Source organism: Zootoca vivipara, chromosome 1 (assembly GCF_965207765.1).
Source record: "Zootoca vivipara chromosome 1, rZooViv2.hap1.1, whole genome shotgun sequence".
Classification (NCBI taxonomy): domain Eukaryota; kingdom Metazoa; phylum Chordata; class Lepidosauria; order Squamata; family Lacertidae; genus Zootoca; species Zootoca vivipara.
Genome location: NC_142582.1, coordinates 94,258,493 through 94,276,559, shown reverse-complemented (window position 1 = coordinate 94,276,559; position 18,067 = coordinate 94,258,493). Strand labels below are relative to the sequence as shown.

The 18,067-nt window shown below is 45.6% G+C and overlaps 2 long non-coding RNA genes across 2 annotated transcripts in view; one reads left to right on the top strand and one right to left on the bottom strand.

Annotated features, from left to right (window-relative positions):
* Positions 1–245: 245 nt before the first annotated feature.
* Positions 246–5,477, bottom strand: LOC148687675 (uncharacterized). The gene is made up of 2 exons (XR_015950310.1): positions 5,251–5,477; positions 246–2,290 (listed from the first exon to the last, which is right to left on the bottom strand). It is a non-coding gene; the product is annotated as an uncharacterized LOC148687675 (long non-coding RNA).
* Positions 5,087–18,067, top strand: part of LOC148687674 (uncharacterized) — a 31,798-nt gene continuing 18,817 nt past the window's right edge. The window contains exon 1 of the long non-coding RNA XR_015950311.1: positions 5,087–5,195. This is a non-coding gene — a long non-coding RNA (uncharacterized LOC148687674). The remainder of the gene's footprint in view (positions 5,196–18,067) is intronic.

Sequence of the window (18,067 nt, the reverse complement as noted above, 5' to 3'; positions counted from 1 at the left end):
TGTGAAGTTTTTTGTGTGTTTTGTTTTGTTTTGTTTTAAGCCAGAAGAAGGAGGGGAGAAAGCTCAGCTGCAAACAGAAGGAGTTGCTGTTTGGCTAGATTCCCAGACTGAATCACTTAAATCATGTTTAGTGCCTCCAATGTGAGTCGCCGCCTGTTTATAACAGTCACTGCGAGAGACCCAACGTGGATGCATTTCCCAAATCAACATCTGAATGCAAGTATGGATCAAAAAATAACATCATAAACTATCAGAAGCCTTTAATTCTGGGAAACGTCTTGAACCTTGTGGCTGGGTCCTTTTAAAAGGATGTTTCCTGACTTTACAAAAAGAAACCTACAAAACAAACAAGGCTTGAGCACAAACAGCTTGCTGAACTTGTAATACCTGTTTAATTATAGCAATTATTCTGGTTCACAATACAGTAATAATAAGGCTTGGAATCTAGAGATCCTTGCATGCACACACATAGATGCTTCAGGGCTTTTGAAATATTTCACTGCAGACTGCAGTCCTTCATACCATACTGGATGCCTCTGGAGAATTCCCCAACATGGACTATTGTGGGAACAAAACTGGTGAATATGCAGAAAACAAAATGTAGCCTTTTTATATGGAATAGTTTTCATGAAGGCAGCCTTCTAAAGACATCAAACATATTTAAAATTATATTAAGCCCTGCAAAGTCACCTTAGCAGGAAAAATATTTCTTTATTTTTTATTATTATTAGATCTTAGTCTCTTCACTGGATGAAAGCTTTGCTCTATGTTACGAACTGGGAAAAGTTCGTAACAGTAAAGTTTTTTTTAACTGTCTTCAAGGGCAGCTCGAGGGGCAATTTATTATAGTAATCAGGTTGAGAAGACACTAGGATATGCAAGCCAGGCAGGATTGTTGTTTTCCAGAAAGGGATGCAGGCAGAATATCAGGGCACATGATACAAGCAGTCATGTTGCTGAAGCTGAGCAGGTCTGGCTCTGGTCCGCACTTTGATGAGAGTTTGCCTGAGAACCCCATGAATGCTAACCTTGAGGTCTGTGTCGAAAGAAAGGCAGGATATTGGTGTATGCAGGGGTAGCCATTATGGTGCCCTTCAGATGTTGCTGGACTCCCAACCCCACCAGCATGGCCAATAGACAGGGATTAGAAGTGTTGTAATTCAGTAGCATCTGGAGCAGGGGTCCTCAGACTACTGCCCGGGGGCCGGATGCGGCCCAATTGGCCTGCCAATCCGGCCCGCGGCGACCCCCGCCGCCCGCTCTTATGGCGCGCAGCGCGGCAGCGCTCTTCCGGGTCGGGAAAAAAGCGTCGAAAATCCTTTGTGCGCATGCGTATGGGCCTCTCCCGACCCGGAATCGGTCATTTCTGGTGCATTTCTGGAGGCCCATACGCATGCGCACAACGGATTTTCGGCGCCTTTTCCACCCTGGAAGCGCGCCACCACGCCAGTAAGCGCCCGTGCACATGCACACGGGCACGCACTCCCCCGCCCGCCGGCCCGCTCAGGCGCACGCTCCCCCGTCCTCCGGCCCGCCGCGTGATTGGCGCGGTGGGAACCGGCCCAAACGCCGGTAAGTCTGGGGACCCCTGATCTGGAGGGTATAATCCTGGCTACCCCTATATTAAAGGATAATTTTCTTCTTCTTTGACGATCACTTGTAGCCGAGTAAGATTGTCTTCCATAAACACGGTTTTAACAATGGGTCCGTAAGTGACTGTGGAGGCCAATTCTGGATCCACGCGTCCTTCCACAGTGGGGACATTGGTTTCCAGGCGGGAGTTGATTACGGTGTGGATTTGTCAAGCGTGCCTTCCTCTTAGCACTTTTCTCCCTTGTGTCCTGAGGTCAAGTTTCTTCAAAGCCCATGACACCTTTGGTAAAGGCTGTTCTCCAACTGGAGCACTCGCAGGCCAGTGTTTCCCAGTTGTCAGTGTATATACTACATTTTTAAAGATTTGCCTTGAGACCGTCTTTAAACCTCTTTTGTTGACCACCAGCATTACACTTCCCATTTTTAAGTTCGAAATAGAGTAGTTGCTTTGGAAGACGATAATCAGGCATCCGCACAACATGACCAGTTCAACGAAGTTGATGTTGAAGAATCATTGCTTCAACACTGGTGATCTTTGCTTCTTCCAGGACACTGATATTAGTTCGCCTGTCTTCCCAAGTGATGTGTAAAAATTTTCAGAGACACCGTTGATGGAATCTTTCGAGGAGTTGGAGACGGCTATATTAAAGGATAATATCAACTGAAAGAAGGTACATGTCAAACCACAATAGGTCACCTAGAGTAGGAAAAGCACAGGTCCATGAGATTTTGTCTTTACTCTAAATCAGAATAAACATCATTCCACAGAAAACCCACTGACTTTCCTCTGGTCCAGAGGTAAAAAGTGGGTTTGCCCCTGGGGGAAATGGTAAGTCAAGCGGATGAGCCCAAAGTCAACCCTAAGTCATAAAGAGACTGTCACCAAGTTGAGAGGAGGCTTCTTAGTAAAGGTGTAACTACTGCCCCTCTCAGAACAGATTTCTTGCAATGTCCTTCTTGCAGAGAAACACTGACCACAACCAAGATTGAAATCAAAATAATTTGTCTTGCAAGAGAACACTATAATCCTAAATTTTTGGAGCTGCTTTGCTAGAGGTACTGATCCTGATTTTGGAGGCTGAACTTGCTTGGGGACTAATAGTGCCTGGCTGGCGTTATTTCGTGTGTGTGCATCCACTTTCTGCTTATTATGTTCAGAACAGCTAACAACATAAATACCTGCTCTGCCTGCCTGTTTTAAAATACTGTTTTCTGTGGGTAGAGTTATCAGTATGGGCTGCCCTGAGGCAATACTTGGCCAGAGCCTTGAACTTGACAAAAGAGAGTTAATAGCCCAGCAATGTGTTTCCATGGGAACTAATTATTAGGCCATTTTCCTTAAGACTTCTGAAATGCCTGAAAGCATATTAGACATCCCCACTTTATGGATGATGTAATCTAGGTGTCTGTGTACCAGGAGAACAATAGACTGCAGTGTTTGAAACCGAGAAAGAGAAAACACAAGTACAAACTGTGTGTGATGCTAAATGTACCCCCAGCAACTATCTCAGTTTCCCCCCCAAATTTAACAGAAGGCAGAGGTGCCGAGTTTCACCTGACATATGGGGAGGGGCTCGTTGTGTTCGTGTGTGACAGCACATGCGTCAGAAGGAGGCCATGAAGCCCCATGAGGCTCACTGCTGCCATGCGGAGGCCCGCCGCCGCCATGGGGAGGCCTGGCAGGCCCCAGCCCCACATACTGTATGCCTGGAAGTCTGACCAGAGAAGTGGAGTGGGTGTCACAATACAGTCATACCTTGGATCCTGAATGCCTTGGTACTCAGATGTTTTGGCTCTCGAACACCGCAAACCCAGAAGTGAGTGTTCCGGTTTGCGAACATTCTTTGGAACCTGAACGTCTTGTGGGGCTTCTGCGGTTTCCGATTGGTTTGCAGAAGCTTCCTGCAGCCAATCAGAAGCCGTGATTTGGGTTTCGAACATTTTGGAAGTCGAACGGACTTCTGGAACGAATTCCATTCGACTTCCAAGGTTTGACTGTATAAGGTATTTCAAACACGTCTCCAGCATTCTCTTCTGCCTTGACCCAGTGAAACAAGGGGACTTGGGAATATTTTAGGACACGTAGTCCAAGATAGTTGGTGGAAGAGATGGGGTTAGTTACTGCATCACTGTAGATAGACGGTGGAAGGACCATGAGTGAGAGAGGCAGGGAAGTGGAGGTCTCTCAGGGTGAGAGACTTGGAGAGGACAGGAAAGCTCTCAGCTGGTCTATTTTCTATTAAGAACTACTGGTAGTTTTGTACAGACAGAAGTAGAGGCACTTGTGCACTGTTTCTAAACTTTAGATATCCTACAGCTGATTCCCCCCTCCTTTTACTCCCTTCTCTTCCCCCTGTGTGCTGTTCTAGGGGTTCTCCTGACTCCCTGAACCAAATTAAGGTGGAGCCGGGGGGGGGGGCAGTGGAGGTGATACGGGGGCGGGGGAGTCCCATTGCACTAGCAGAAATTCTATCACTGGCTCCTGCTAGCGCAGCTGTTTAGTTAAATCTGGCCCTAGATGTGTATCATGTTTTATCATTCACCTGAGATAAGTAGGTAATCACTTAAGTTATGAGACACTATTTTACAGGGGTTATTGCTGGGATGATATTGGGTATAATGAGACATTGCTGCTTATTATATTTTCATTACGTTCATTATGCATAATGTACAATTACGTATTGTGAACTATTTTGTATTACTTATTATTATGTATTGAATTTATACAACTGTTTCAATTTTTTTGCATTGTATGGTTAGTATGTTGTGTAATGACATATATTGTTTATTATGTTCTATGTCGTAAACCGCCTTGTGATCTTTTGACAACGGGCAGTATATAAATGTTAAAAATAAATAAATAGTTTCGAGGGGGCGAAGAAAGTTCAAGAGCCCTGTGTGCTGAATTATTTTTTAGAAATTCTATTAATCAATGCTCTTGGAGGGCAAATCAGTGGGATTTTCACTGGTTAGAAGGAAATTCCCATGGACGACTTGCAGCTGCAGAAACGTCGCAATAACTTGACAATGGGGAGGAAAAAACCAAAGTGTTTCTTTTTAAAAAAAAAAATTAGAGAGAAGATTTTGGCCTTGATTATCAGCATTCTACCTACTGTTTTCTGGATTAGAAAACTCTATGGGAAATATTTTCCCCAGCATCCATCTGCTTAGAAATCTCTGCAGAGAAATGTTAGCAATACTTCAAGGCCTTCATCACATGGTAGAACAGCTTCCTCCAGAGTCTTCTTCCTGCAGATCATCCCTTGCCCTGCCCGCCATCCTTTCTTTTTTTGCAACGGCCTGCCTTGTAATGAAGGGGTTACTGTCTCGATGCAGTGTAATAGTCAGTATGGGCTGACTTGGCTGGAACAGACATTAACTTCCACAGTAAATCTGGCAGGAGCTGGTAATTATGGAAAAAGCAGCCAGGGGTCATGCCCAGCCAAAGCTTGGGAGTAACAGAGCAGAAAATCAAAACAGGGGGGTGGGGGTGGGGAATTACAGTACGCTCATCATCGCCTTCGGCCTTCCCTGCTCTCCTCTGAACTATCAGGGGCCTGTCATCGGTTTGTTATGCTTAGAAGCAACCCCTGGAAGATGAGGTAATAATCATGTTAAACATTAACTGCCTTAGCACTCGCTGCACTGTAAACTCACCTTCATCTCTGCCGTTTGACCATGGAAAAGGTCTCCGCGGTGGGAGACGGAGTGTTTGTTCCTCTGGTTTTGTTCCGATACCTGCTGTACCTTCGCACAGCCAATATGTTGCCCCTCAGGGTCTCATTCTGCAAATGATTAGCATTAGCACTCACTAACCAAACAATAAAATGGCAGTGAATCAGCAAGTAGGCCTGCAGAAATCTGGAGCAACTGTCCACCGTTTGATTGTGTACTTTCTGTTTGAAGGGTAAATATGTTCAGCATATAAATGTAACGTGTGTTTGGGGAGGAAGGGTGAACTCCAGCTGCACTTGATCCACATAACCCTTCCTCTCCCTTCCTCACAGGGTAAACTGATCATCACCAAACATAGGAAGCTGCTTTATACCAAGTCAGACCATTGAATCATAGAACTGTAGAGTTGGAAGGCACACCAAGGCTCATCTAGTACAACCCCCTGCAATGCAGGAATTGGTCCATCTAGCTTAATATTGTCTCCGTTGACCATCAGTGACTCTCCAGGGTCAGTCCTACCTGGAGATGCCAGGGATTGAACCTGCAACCTTATGTGTGAAGAGCCTGCACTCTCCCACTGAGCCATTGCCCTTCCCAACAGGTTGTATGGCTGTGGTTGAGGCACATAAAGAGTCACAATGTATAGGCTGAGGCAGCAGTAATGATCTAATTGGTATCATGCCCGGCTCGCCCATTGACTCTAGTGGCGCGTTGCGCCAGGGCGCCTGGGCGATCAGGGGGCGCTGAGGGGTGCCCCAGCAAGTGGGGGAGCTGTGCGGCAGCCTCCCTTTTCCCTCCATCAGCCGCGCCGGGAGAGCAGGGAGGTAAGCGAGCGGAACAGGGGCACTAGGACCCTGTTCCGCTCTGCAGTGCCAGGGTCATCCCTCACCCCGGCGCTGTGTTTCATTGGTAGAGGGGACGCCACATGGCAGCAGCTCTACCAATGAAACGCAGCGCCCTGTTGGTGGGAAGGAAATGGCCGTGCACCCAGCAAGCACTGGAGTCGGGGAGACAGCCGGGAAGGGGAGAAGGGAGGAAGGCCACACGGAGCAGCGGTGCCCCTCCACTCAATCCGGCATCGAACAGGCGGATGGCCTCCGGCACAGCGTGGCCCCGCTGTGAGGTGCGGGGGCTGCCGTGAGGCTCCCCCCGCCCCCGGCAAGCCAGGTAAGAGCTTTCCTTTTTTAAGAGTGGGGGGGCGCCCGAGGGATCCCTGCACCAGGGCGCCCGATGACCTTAAGACGGCCCTGATTGGTATCCTTTGTTGCAGATATTAATTGTTGTGACGTGGGGTTCGTGATTTCAGCTCTCTTGACATAATATGCTGGAGACAGTTCTCTGGTAACACTTCTTTATTAAAGCAAACAAGACTAGACTCTGAGAGGAGGAAAGCTACATTTATAGGGACCGGGGACTAGCTAGAAAGGGATACATTTTGGAGGGAACAATATCAGGCAATCACAGTGCTGCCTTTTGAAGGAAACCAATAAGACAGAGGATCCAAATACAGCAGCTTAAATGAACCAATAGTAGCTGTACCTTCTGGAACCAAAAGGCAGTTACTTTTGTTGTTGTTTAGTCGTTTAGTCGTGTCCGACTCTTCGTGACCCCATGGACCATAGCACGCCAGGCACTCCTGTCTTCCACTTCCTCCCGCAGTTTGGTCAAACTCATGTTCGTAGCTTCGAGAACAGTGCAACCATCTCATCCTCTGTCGTCCCCTTCTCCTTGTGCCCTCAATCTTTCCCAACATCAGGGACTTTTCCAGGGAGTCTTCTCTTCTCATGAGGTGGCCAAAGTATTGGAGCCTCAGCTTCACGATCTGTCCTTCCCGAGAGCACTCGGGGCTGATTTCCTTCAGAATGGATAGGTTTGATCTTCTTGCAGTCTACAGGGACTCTCAAGAGTCTCCTCCAGCACCAAAATTCAAAAGCATCAATTCTTTGGCGATCAGCCTTCTTTTTGGTCCAGCTCTCACTTCCATACATCACTACTGGGAAAACCATAGCTTTAACTATATGGACCTTTGTTGGCAAGGTGATGTCTCTGCTTTTTAAGATGCTGTCTAGGTTTGTCATTGCTTTTCTCCCAAGAAGCAGGCGTCTTTTAATTTCGTGACTGCTGTCACCATCTGCAGTGATCAAGGAGCCCAAGAAAGTAAAATCTCTCACTGCCTCCATTTCTTCCCCTTCTATTTGCCAGGAGGTGATGGGACCAGTGGCCATGATCTTGGTTTTTTTTTTATGTTGAGCTTCAGACAAACACAGACAATAGTAATACAGATATAAAATCCTTTGAATCAATACACAACAGTAATATTGGGCAGCATGAAGCAATTGGATGCATAAAAATGGAATCCATTTGGAATATAAATTGTCCAGACCCAACTTCAAGCTTTTTTTTTGCAGGAATCTGGTTGGCCACTGTGAGAACAGGATGCTGGACTAGATGGGCCACTGGCCTGATACAGCAGGCTTATTTTATGTATCTTATATAAGCTAATTTTGTGATCCAGCAGGCTGTTCATATATTCTAATGTTCACATGCATAATGTCTCTTGCGACAACATTCTCATTCTGAGATGCACCACAGTCTCCTCTGAGCTGGAGACGAGCACAGGAGCCTTTTCGGCTGCCCAGCAGAGTCCCGTTTCAGGCTGAGTGGCCACGGATAAAGCTGAAGGGGGAAAGGGAGAAAGAGTGTTTACTCATTAAACCTTTAACAAGCTGCCCACCCTCTGCCTTGTCTAGTGCACTATAAGGTTGTTTAATGAAGCAGATATACACTAAAACAGAAACTCCCTTATTAAAAAGCTCAGGGCCATGAACTAACTCAAAGGAAAGGGCTCAGCCTTAGCAGCAGCAGTGGGAAGGTCGAAGGCCACCCATAGGTTATGCCGAATGCTTTTGTCCGAGATTTGCAAGCTGCAATGCCATTTGCTGGCTCAGTTTACTTTGTACAAAATGTTGGTTTTGCAGATAAAGTGTCCCACACCTTGAGTTTCCATTGGCACATTCATGAGTGCAGTTGCCTTTCACTGCCTCTTTGGAGGGTAATTGGGCTTGCTGAATGTTCTCAGAGCCTCGTGCCAATGAAAGGGGCCCCCTCCATATTGTGTATTCATTTTCCATATGTAGTTTTGTTCAATCAAAACATTGTTTGGAAGGCTTCCTAGATAAATGTCCAAACACATCCATTAAGTGCTTATTCTAGTCAATTGGTTGCTGGGGGAGGCTATCCACTGGATCAGAGCCAACTTTTAGCCTACATTTGCATCATAGATTGTCTACAGGTTGTAGCTTGTCAGATACTGAAATCACACATAGAATCATAGAATTGTAAAGCTGGAAGGGACCCTGAGGATCATCTAGTCCAACCCCCTGCAATGCAGGAATATGCAGCCGTCCCATACGGGGCTCGAACTTGCAACCTTGGTATTATCAGCACCACACTCTAACCAACTGAGCTATCCAGGCATACATTTTTTTTAAGTGTTTATGATCACTTGGGGTAATCCCCTACTTCAGTCCACACAAACTAAGGCAGAACAAGACTCCACATGATGCTTTCGCATTAAAATGTAAGGCAGCCACTCTAGCTAGGGTAGGAGAAGACATCTCTCTGCTGCCCTATCCCAGGTGGTGGCCCACATTGCTTTTAACTAGAGGAAAACACTATTCCCATCATGCCATGGATGCTTTAGCTGAGATTCCTGCAGTGCAGGGAATTGGACTAGATCAGGCATCCCCAAACTGCGGCCCTCCAGATGTTTTGGCCTACAACTCCCATGATCCCTTGCTAACAGGACCAGTGGTCGGGGAAGATGGGAATTGTAGTCCAAAACATCTGGAGGGCTGAAGTTTCGGGATGCCTGGAAGAGATGGCCCTTGGGGTCCCTTCCAACTCTACAATTCGATGATTCTTTGATCATACTGTGGTTGGTGCCATGCTGCTATTGTGATAATTTGTCATAGAGATGTTGTTCTCAAGGCCGGCCCAATATTGTTTGCCATATTTGCCCTGCCCTGATTTTCAGATGTTCCTACTTGCTAGGTTTAGATCAGAATAGATGAGACTAAAATGTGTGTGTGTGTGTGTGTGTTAGGCAAGCCTTTAAAAGGATTGTTTAGTTTTGGATAGAGAAAGGCAGCTGCTATAGATATAAGATTTGCAGCCTGCCACAGTTCAAATATAAGAGAGAAATCCAGAAAAGGGAAAGTAGATTGTTCTGATAATAGGAAACAGACTTTCCTCAATAGATCATCAGTTCTGATTGCAGCAAATCTGGCCCTGATCTAATAAAATATCATTGTGACAGCTGTTTACAGTTTTCACAGTACAGCCACCAATATCTGGACATGCCGAGGTACATGAAATTGTCTATGGCCATAGGAAAACTGGGACATGGTGTATGTTGTGTGTTTGAGTATGTGTGTTGATTGTGCGCATAAAGCATGCTGGATACATAGAGGCATGAGTCGTAAAGTAGGCTGGATAAGTAAAAGGATTTCATTATGTAAACTTTGCATAAATAAATGAGCGGTGGCTGTGGTCTCATCTCAGATCGGAATTAATTACTTCAAAAATGGGGAAAAAATGGTTATAGTTGCATTTATCATTCATATTAATTTCCCGGCCAATTAGGGATGAGCAGCAGTAGCCCAGCTATATGATAGCAGTGTTCCTTTGAGGATGGCAGTGATGGAAGCATGAACCTATTAGAGCATCATGTTCTTGAGCACCTCAGCAGAATGTTAACTGGTTTCATGAATCAGATCACAGGATTCCTGAAATAAAAGAACGTTCTCCATCCAGCCCCTAAGTGTGGCAATCCTGGGGGGGAAATCCAGTCAGAAGTTTGTTGTTAGTTTCCTAAGTTTTAATTAATGTTTCTGAAATATACTCTGAGTCAAGAGTGAATTTCATGCTCTTTATTCAGCTTGTAGTAGCAATAGAGGAAGAAGAGAAGAATGGCTCTTTCCCCCAAAACGTCTGCTTATATACATTATTTACACAATGGCTTTGCGTGATTGGCTACTTCAGGGCTGCACCTGTGGACCAATCAGGTTGCGGATTGACTTCTGCCAGCAGCCTGATTGGTTGATCCTGCAGGCCAATCACGTTGCAGATTGACTTCCACCTGGAGCTGGATTGGGTGGCTCCTGCGGACCAATCAGACTGCTGCATTCTGGATCCTATTGTTCTAGGATTCAGCTCAGTACATAACAATTTCATATTCACTATTGCCTCTTCATTTCTAGTTTTTCCTTGGCAGAGAACACTCATACAGTATTTATTCTCTCTCTCTCTCTCTCTCTCTCTCTCTCTCTCTCTCTCTCTCTCTCTCTCACACACACACACACACACACACACACACACACATCTGTTTCTACAGATTGCTCTTTTTGAATTCACACAGAAATATGTCCCCTTGATCTTTAACATAATTTGCTCCCAAATTCTGCTCTGCTGCAGGGTGCCAGTTATTCTTAACAATACATGAAGAGCAATGGCACAGTCAGGCAATTTTAGACTCTGGACTTAATGATGCTATGGAGAACCATCTCTTCAGATGGCAATGTGCATTACTTCATTTAATAAAAAAAATCTGTTAAATCATTCGTCCTAGATCTGAGGGCCCTCCTGTTCATTTTGCTGAGTGTGTGGGCCCCAGGACTCCTGTCCCAAACTGATAGCACCACTGATGAAGAATCATAGAATCATAGAGTTGGAAGAGACCACAAGGGCCATCCAGTCCAACCCCCTGCCAAGCAGGAAACACCATCAAAGCATTCTTGACATATGCCTGTCAAGCCTCTGCTTAAAGACCTCCAAAGAAGGAGACTCCACCACACTCCTTGGTAGCAAATTCCACTGCCGAACAGCTCTTACTGTCAGGAAGTTCTTCCTAATGTTTAGGTGGAATCTTCTTTCTTGATGTTTGAATCCATTGCTCCGTGTCCGCTTCTCTGGAGCAGCAGAAAACAATCTTTCTCCCTCCTCCATATGACATCCTTTCATATATTTGAACATGGCTATCATATCACCCCTTAACCTTCTCTTCTCCAGGCTAAACATACCCAGCTCCCTAAGCCGTTCCTCATAAGGCATCGTTTCCAGGCCTTTGACCATTTTGGTTGCCCTCATCTGGACACGTTCCAGATTGTCAGTATCCTTCTTGAACTGTGGTGCCCAGAACTGGACACAGTACTCCAGGTGAGGTCTGACCAGAGCAGAATACAGTGGTACTATTACTTCCCTAGATCTAGATGCTATACTCCTATTGATGCAGCCCAGAATTGCATTGGCTTTTTTAGCTGCTGCATCATACTGCTGACTCATGTCAAGTTTGTGGTCTACCAAGACTCCTAGATCCTTTTCACATGTACTGCTCTCAAGCCAGGTGTCACCCATCCTGTATTTGTGCCTTTCATTTTTTCTGCCCAAGTGTAGTACCTTACATTTCTCCTTGTTAAAATTCATCTTGTTTGCTTTGGCCCAGTTGTCTAATCTGTTAAGGTCATTTTGAAGTGTGATCCTGTCCTCTGGGATATTAGCCACCGCTCCCAATTTGGTGTCGTCTGCAAACTTGCTCAGGATGCCCTCAAGCCCATCATCCAAGTCATTGATAAAGATGTTGAATAAGACTGGGCCCAAGACAGAATCCTGTGGCACCCCACTAGTCACTACTCTCCAGGATGAGGAGGAGCCATTGATGAGCACCCTTTGGGTTCGGTCAGTAAGCCAGTTACAAATCCACTGAATGGTAGCATTGTCTAGCCCGCATTTTACCAGCTTCTTTACAAGAATATCATGGGGCACCGTGTCAAAGGCCTTGCTGAAATCAAGATAGGCTACATCCACAGCATTCCCTTCATCTACCAGGCTTGTAATTCTGTCAAAAAATGAGATCAGATTAGTCTGACATGACTTATTTTTCAGAAACCCATGCTGACTTTTAGTGATCACAGAGTTTCTTTCTAGGTGCTCACAGACTGTTTGCTTAATGATCTGCTCTAGAATCTTTCCTGGTATTGATGTCAGGCTGACTGGGCGGTAGTTGTTTGGGTCCTCTCTTTCCCCCTTTTTGAAGATAGGGACAACATTTGCCCTCCTCCAGTCTGCTGGAACTTCGCCTGTTCTCCAGGAATTTTCAAAGATTATTGCCAGTGGTTCTGAAATCACCTCTGCCAGTTCTTTTAATACTCTTGGATGTAGTTCATCTGGCCCTGGAGACTTGAATACATCTAAACTAGCCAAGTATTCACTAGAGCCCTAGTGGATCTGTCCAAAGTGCCATCCCACTTCCAACGCTGGTCAGAAAGATGTTTCTGGGAAGTTCACAACCAGGGCAAGGAAACATTAGCCACCTACCTCCCAACCCAATCCCCCACATCTCCATCCACTCCAGTATTCAGAGGCGTTCAGGTTTGTAACTAATAGTGCATGGTCCAGTTTAGAATTCACTTAGCCTGTATGGAAGTGAGAGCTGGACCATAAAGAAGGCTGATTGCCAAAGAATTGATGCTTTTGAATTATGGTGCTGGAGGAGACTCTTGAGAGTCCTATGGACTGCAAGAAGATCAAACCTATCCATCCTGAAGGAAATCAGTCCTGAGTGCACACTGGAAGGACAGATCCTGAAGCTGAGGCTCCAATACTTTGGCCACCTCATGAGAAGAGAAGACTCCCTGGAAAAGACCCTGATGTTGGGAAAGATGGAGGGCACAAGGAGAAGGGGACGACAGAGGACAAGGTGGTTGGACAGTGTTCTCGAAGCTACAAACATGAGTCTGACCAAACTGCGGGAGGCAGTGGAGGACAGGAGTGCCTGGCATGCTCTGGTCCACGGGGTCATGAAGAGTCGGACACGACTAAACGATTAAACAACAACAGCCTGAAAGACCACCTGACCCTGTGAAGACCTGTAAGATCACTTAGATCATCTGGGGAAAATTTACTCATGGCACTGCACCCAACAAAATATCAGATTGATGACCCAAAAACAGGTGTTCTTTGCCATTGCCCTGACCCGTGGAATGCCATTCTCTCTGCAATATTTTTTTTAATGGCCTGTATGGGGAACAAACCCACCCTCTACCATACTTGAAGCAAAATCTGTCAGTTTCAGGTGTCCAGTAAAGACATTATCTTTTTGCTCAGGCTTTCCCTGGTCCCCCAAAATCAGATCCTGTTCTTACTCACTTTCTGTTTTTATGTTGTGTTTTGCATGCTACATGGAGATTTTAAAACATCTAGCAGCTTAGAAATGCTTTTAAATCAATCAATCAATCAATCAATCAATCAATCATGGCTAATGGCTGTTGATAGATGTATCTGCCCCAGTGATCATGAGTCAAATTTAAGAGTCAATTGTGTGCTGCATGAAAAGAAAAACAACATTATTTTATATTTCCTGAATCAAATGGCAATGGAATGGCAATCAATTTGAGTCATGTAACTCAAATTGGGTCTACTAGACCCCCCAAAAAAATTAAGCAATGTGGACTAAAGTTGCTTCTGGAGCCCCTCTGGGATTAGAGGCCCTGAAACTTAAGATTCATTAGTTTCATAGTAGATCCACCCCTCTCCAGAATTGCTTAATATGTTACATTTTCCCCTTATATAACTATACCCAAAATTCTATGTACTGTCATATGTTGGGAAGCATCAGAACACATAAGTGCCAGAGTAAACAGTTGTGTGGTTTTCACGCATGGTGACTGATGCATACAGGCGTGCGTGTCTCCCAACCACCCACATTCATGTAGGTAATTTCAGAGGTTATTTGGTGCACATGACTTCCACCAAAGAATCCTGGGATCCATATTTTGGTAAGAGTGCTGATAATTACAGTCATACCTCTTGTTACGAATGCTGCGGGTTGAGTACGACACGGGATACATGTGTGCCGAACCCGGAAGTACCGGAACGGGTTACTTCCAGGTTCGGCGGTTCGAGCATGCGCAGACGTGACGAATAATGTCATGTGCATGCTCAGAAGCGCCAAATTGCGTCGCGCACACATGCACAGATGCGGTGCTTCATGTTGCGTACTGCTCATGTTGCGTATGGGGCTCCGGAACAGATCCCATATGCAACATGAGGTACCACTGTACAGTGTAGCTCTATGAGGCAGAAACTACAGTTCCCAAGATTCTTTGAGAGAAGCCATGCCCTTTAAATAGGTGTTAAATAAACTACGGTGTGGATTTGCCCCTCACCTCACCCCCCGTATCTGCAGCCTGCAGTTTGGCCTATTAAACTTCAAGAAAGAAGATTCCACCTAAACATTAGGAAGAACTTCCTGACAGTAAGAGCTGTTCGGCAGTGGAATTTGCTGCCAAGGAGTGTGGTGGAGTCTCCTTCTTTGGAGGTCTTTAAGCAGAGGCTTGACAGGCATATATCAAGAATGCTTTGATGGTGTTTCCTGCTTGGCAGGGGGTTGGACTGGATGGCCCTTGTGGTCTCTTCCAACTCTATGATTCTATGATTCTAAGGCTTCCCAGTGGCATCAACTAACAGCTTCAGCTTTTTAAGGCTGGCATATTTCAAAAAGTGAAAATCCGGACACAAAAGTTGTTAGGCTTTTCTTTTCTTTTTTGGCCAAGGCTTGGGCTACATTTGCCAGATGCTGTAAGTCTTAATGAGCACCACAGTGCCATAGAACATACTGGACATCCCCTTATTTCAGATACCCCAAGTGACCCTTTTGTGAACTTCTAATCTGGCAAATCTAGATGTCAGTAGTATGGGGCGGGGATCTTGTTACGTATTATGTGGGAAAGACCAATTTAAAGCTATAAATACCTCGTCTCCAGCCACAGTTATCATGATTCATCATTTTTTTCCCCTTTTGTAAATAATTTACAATATGATAGAAGAGAGATTTTTGTTTTGTTATGTTTTGTGGGATGAAATTGAAGCTAGTTGTTGCAACATGAGGGCAACTGTTAGGTAAATTCTGATGAAACAGGTCAGCTTAATCCCACCACTGAGGAAAAACAGTGTTCCATTAAGAAGAAAGAGAGGGAGAGGGAGAACGTGGGGTTGAGTCACTGTTTAATAAACTGAACATTACTCACTGGGGCTCAGATAATAAAAATAATGCCTAATACAGTTTATACTGAGTCTAGAGGAAGAGCCACGGAATCGTGTTTCTCCTGAGAAACTCTTTGCCACAGAGGAGCCATAAAAAAATGAACATTAACAAAAGATTCTAGATGAGTTGTTTATGTAACCTTCTTAACCTTCCCTTCTACTCGCACCAGGACCTAAGGCCTGCTAATATGCCGATTACCAATTATGGGACAGATTCCCAGGGTTGCTGGTTTTACATGGCCAATTTAGCCAGTCCTTTCCTTGTATTTGTATTGCTGGTCTTGAAGAAGAGATGACAGAAACCATATCATTGCATTCCTGAAATGCTCTGTCTCCAAAAGGTCCACATTTCAATTCCTGTCTGAAATCCTGCAGCAGTCAGGGGCAACAATACTGATCAACAGTCCAACTTGGTTCTCACTACAGCCAACGAAAGACAAATCGGGTCCTCCCTTAAAGAGGGCACATGTTGCGGTGAAACCTGGCCACCTAACCCTGTGTTGTGGGTGGGTAAAATTGGATAGCCACAACACCCAATTGGTAGGTCCCTTGATGCAGGGTTCAATCGGGCGAATGGGACACAGGCGAAACGTATCAAGGGACCTATATGATCCAGAGCTTCCTCTTTTGATGTGTGCATTGGAACACCTACCCACCTCTCCCTACTTTTAGGGCTTGTGCGCTTGACCTTGCTATACCATCGTGTGTCGTCTGTCGCTGGGACAGGGGCACGGCAGGAATTTCCCCCACTTGGCTGATTGGCTGTTGTCATTTGGGTTTCGCTTGCCACATAGCAAATCGTCACAACTTGTAAGGTCGCGGATAGGCTCTGGTTCAGGTGATACGGATGGGGCAATGTTCTCGCCATCCCTATGTGAAGGGTATTCCGTTAAAGGAATCCAGGGACTCAATGGTTTGGTCAACCCTGTGAGGGGGTTGTACCCGTGCCTGAGTCCAGGGGGACATCTGGGTGGCGGACATAGTCTGTTCCCGGCTTTCCGCCTATCCGGGTGTTTACCCTAGGCTGACCTATGCTGGTGCCCTGGATCAGCGCTACCTGCAACGGTGCAGGGAGCTAGTCGAACCAGAGCCTATGCAACCATTCACATGCTGTAATCAATAAAGTTGTGGCCTAAATTCTGCCAAAAACCAAACCAAAATTTGAGTCTTGTCTGAATTTATTTAAGGGGGAGGTTTAAATGTTTTAACACGCAACCAACCACACCCTAGGACACCCCCAACCTCTCTCACTACCAAGGAAATACCACAAGTGAATAGTAAGAGAAGCCACACAAGTGACGCTGACACAAAACCCCACACATACACTAAGTACAAGAATAGAAGCATAGCCACCTGACCCCACCCCACTCACCATTCCCCCTTCCTTTCTAACCTAATACTGCATGCAACACTAATGTCTCACAACTGATCTGTAGAAAACACAACTTGAAAAAAGTGACAATGCACATATTCTTTTGTAAACTAATAAATCTTTAATAAAAAAACAAAAAAAACCAGTCTGACTTGGTATAGGGCAACTTGCTGTGTTCCCATGAAAAGACCACCGCTCTTCCAATGTTTCTATTGCATTCTGTACCTTTCCTTCAGGTGGCGCTGTGGTTAAACTACTGAGCCTAGGGCTTGCTGATCAGAAGGTTGGCAGTTCGAATCCCTGTGACGGGGTGAGCTCCCGTTGCTTGGTCCCAGCTCCTGCCAACCTAGCAGTTCGAAAGCACATCAAAATGCAAGTAGATAAATAGGAACCGCTACAGCGGGAAGGTAAACGGCGTTTCCGTGTGCTGCTCTGATTGCCAGAAGCGGCTTTGTCATGCTGGCCACATGACCTGGAAGCTATACGCCGGCTCCCTCGGCCAATAATGCGAGATGAGCGCGCAACCCCAGAGTCGGTCACGACTGGACCTAATGGTCAGGGGTCCCTTTCCCTTTACCTTTCCTTCAAGGATACGAAAGTGATTTCCCATTGGCCAAATAAATAAAATTGAGTTCCGCACTTGGCATTAACTCCAGAATGATTGTGCTTTTGTTCACTTTTTTTTGAGGCAACTATATGATGGTGTCATTCAATTATTCCCCGCCCCCCTCTGTGGTTCTCCTGTCTTTTCTTATGGCTGTTCCAGATGACCTGTTAATTCAGCATCCTGATTTGCTTGCACAAAACTTGCGCAGGAGTCTTCATTGAGCATTTGTTCTGATCTGTTTACAGGGTGGTTATATGACAATGACCGTTCACCCTGGTTGACTTTGCAGGGTCTTTGCACACCTTCCTATTCACCATTCATTCAACCCATACTTTTCACTGCATTTCGCCACCACAGTACTTTCCCAATCATAAAAAGTCACCACACAATTTGTTCGGTGCATTTTCATTATATTATGCTTCCCAGTGGTATCATTTTATCAGGGTCATTGTGTGCTGGCGTGAAAATGATACACCCCATTCCACCCCCAATCCGCCTTTTAGTGCCATCTTTTATGATGTTTCCATGTCATTTCCAGGTTTGGCGCCATGTGCATGATTGTGCGCATGTTGGTAACGCCTAAAATGGGGATTGTTTGGGTATTCAGTTGCAATTCCATGTAGCTTACAGAGGAAGAGCTATGGGATAGCATTAACAGCCACCAGCCTGGAAGCACCAAAAGCCACCAGGAACCCTCTTGGGTACATATAAGAGGCAGC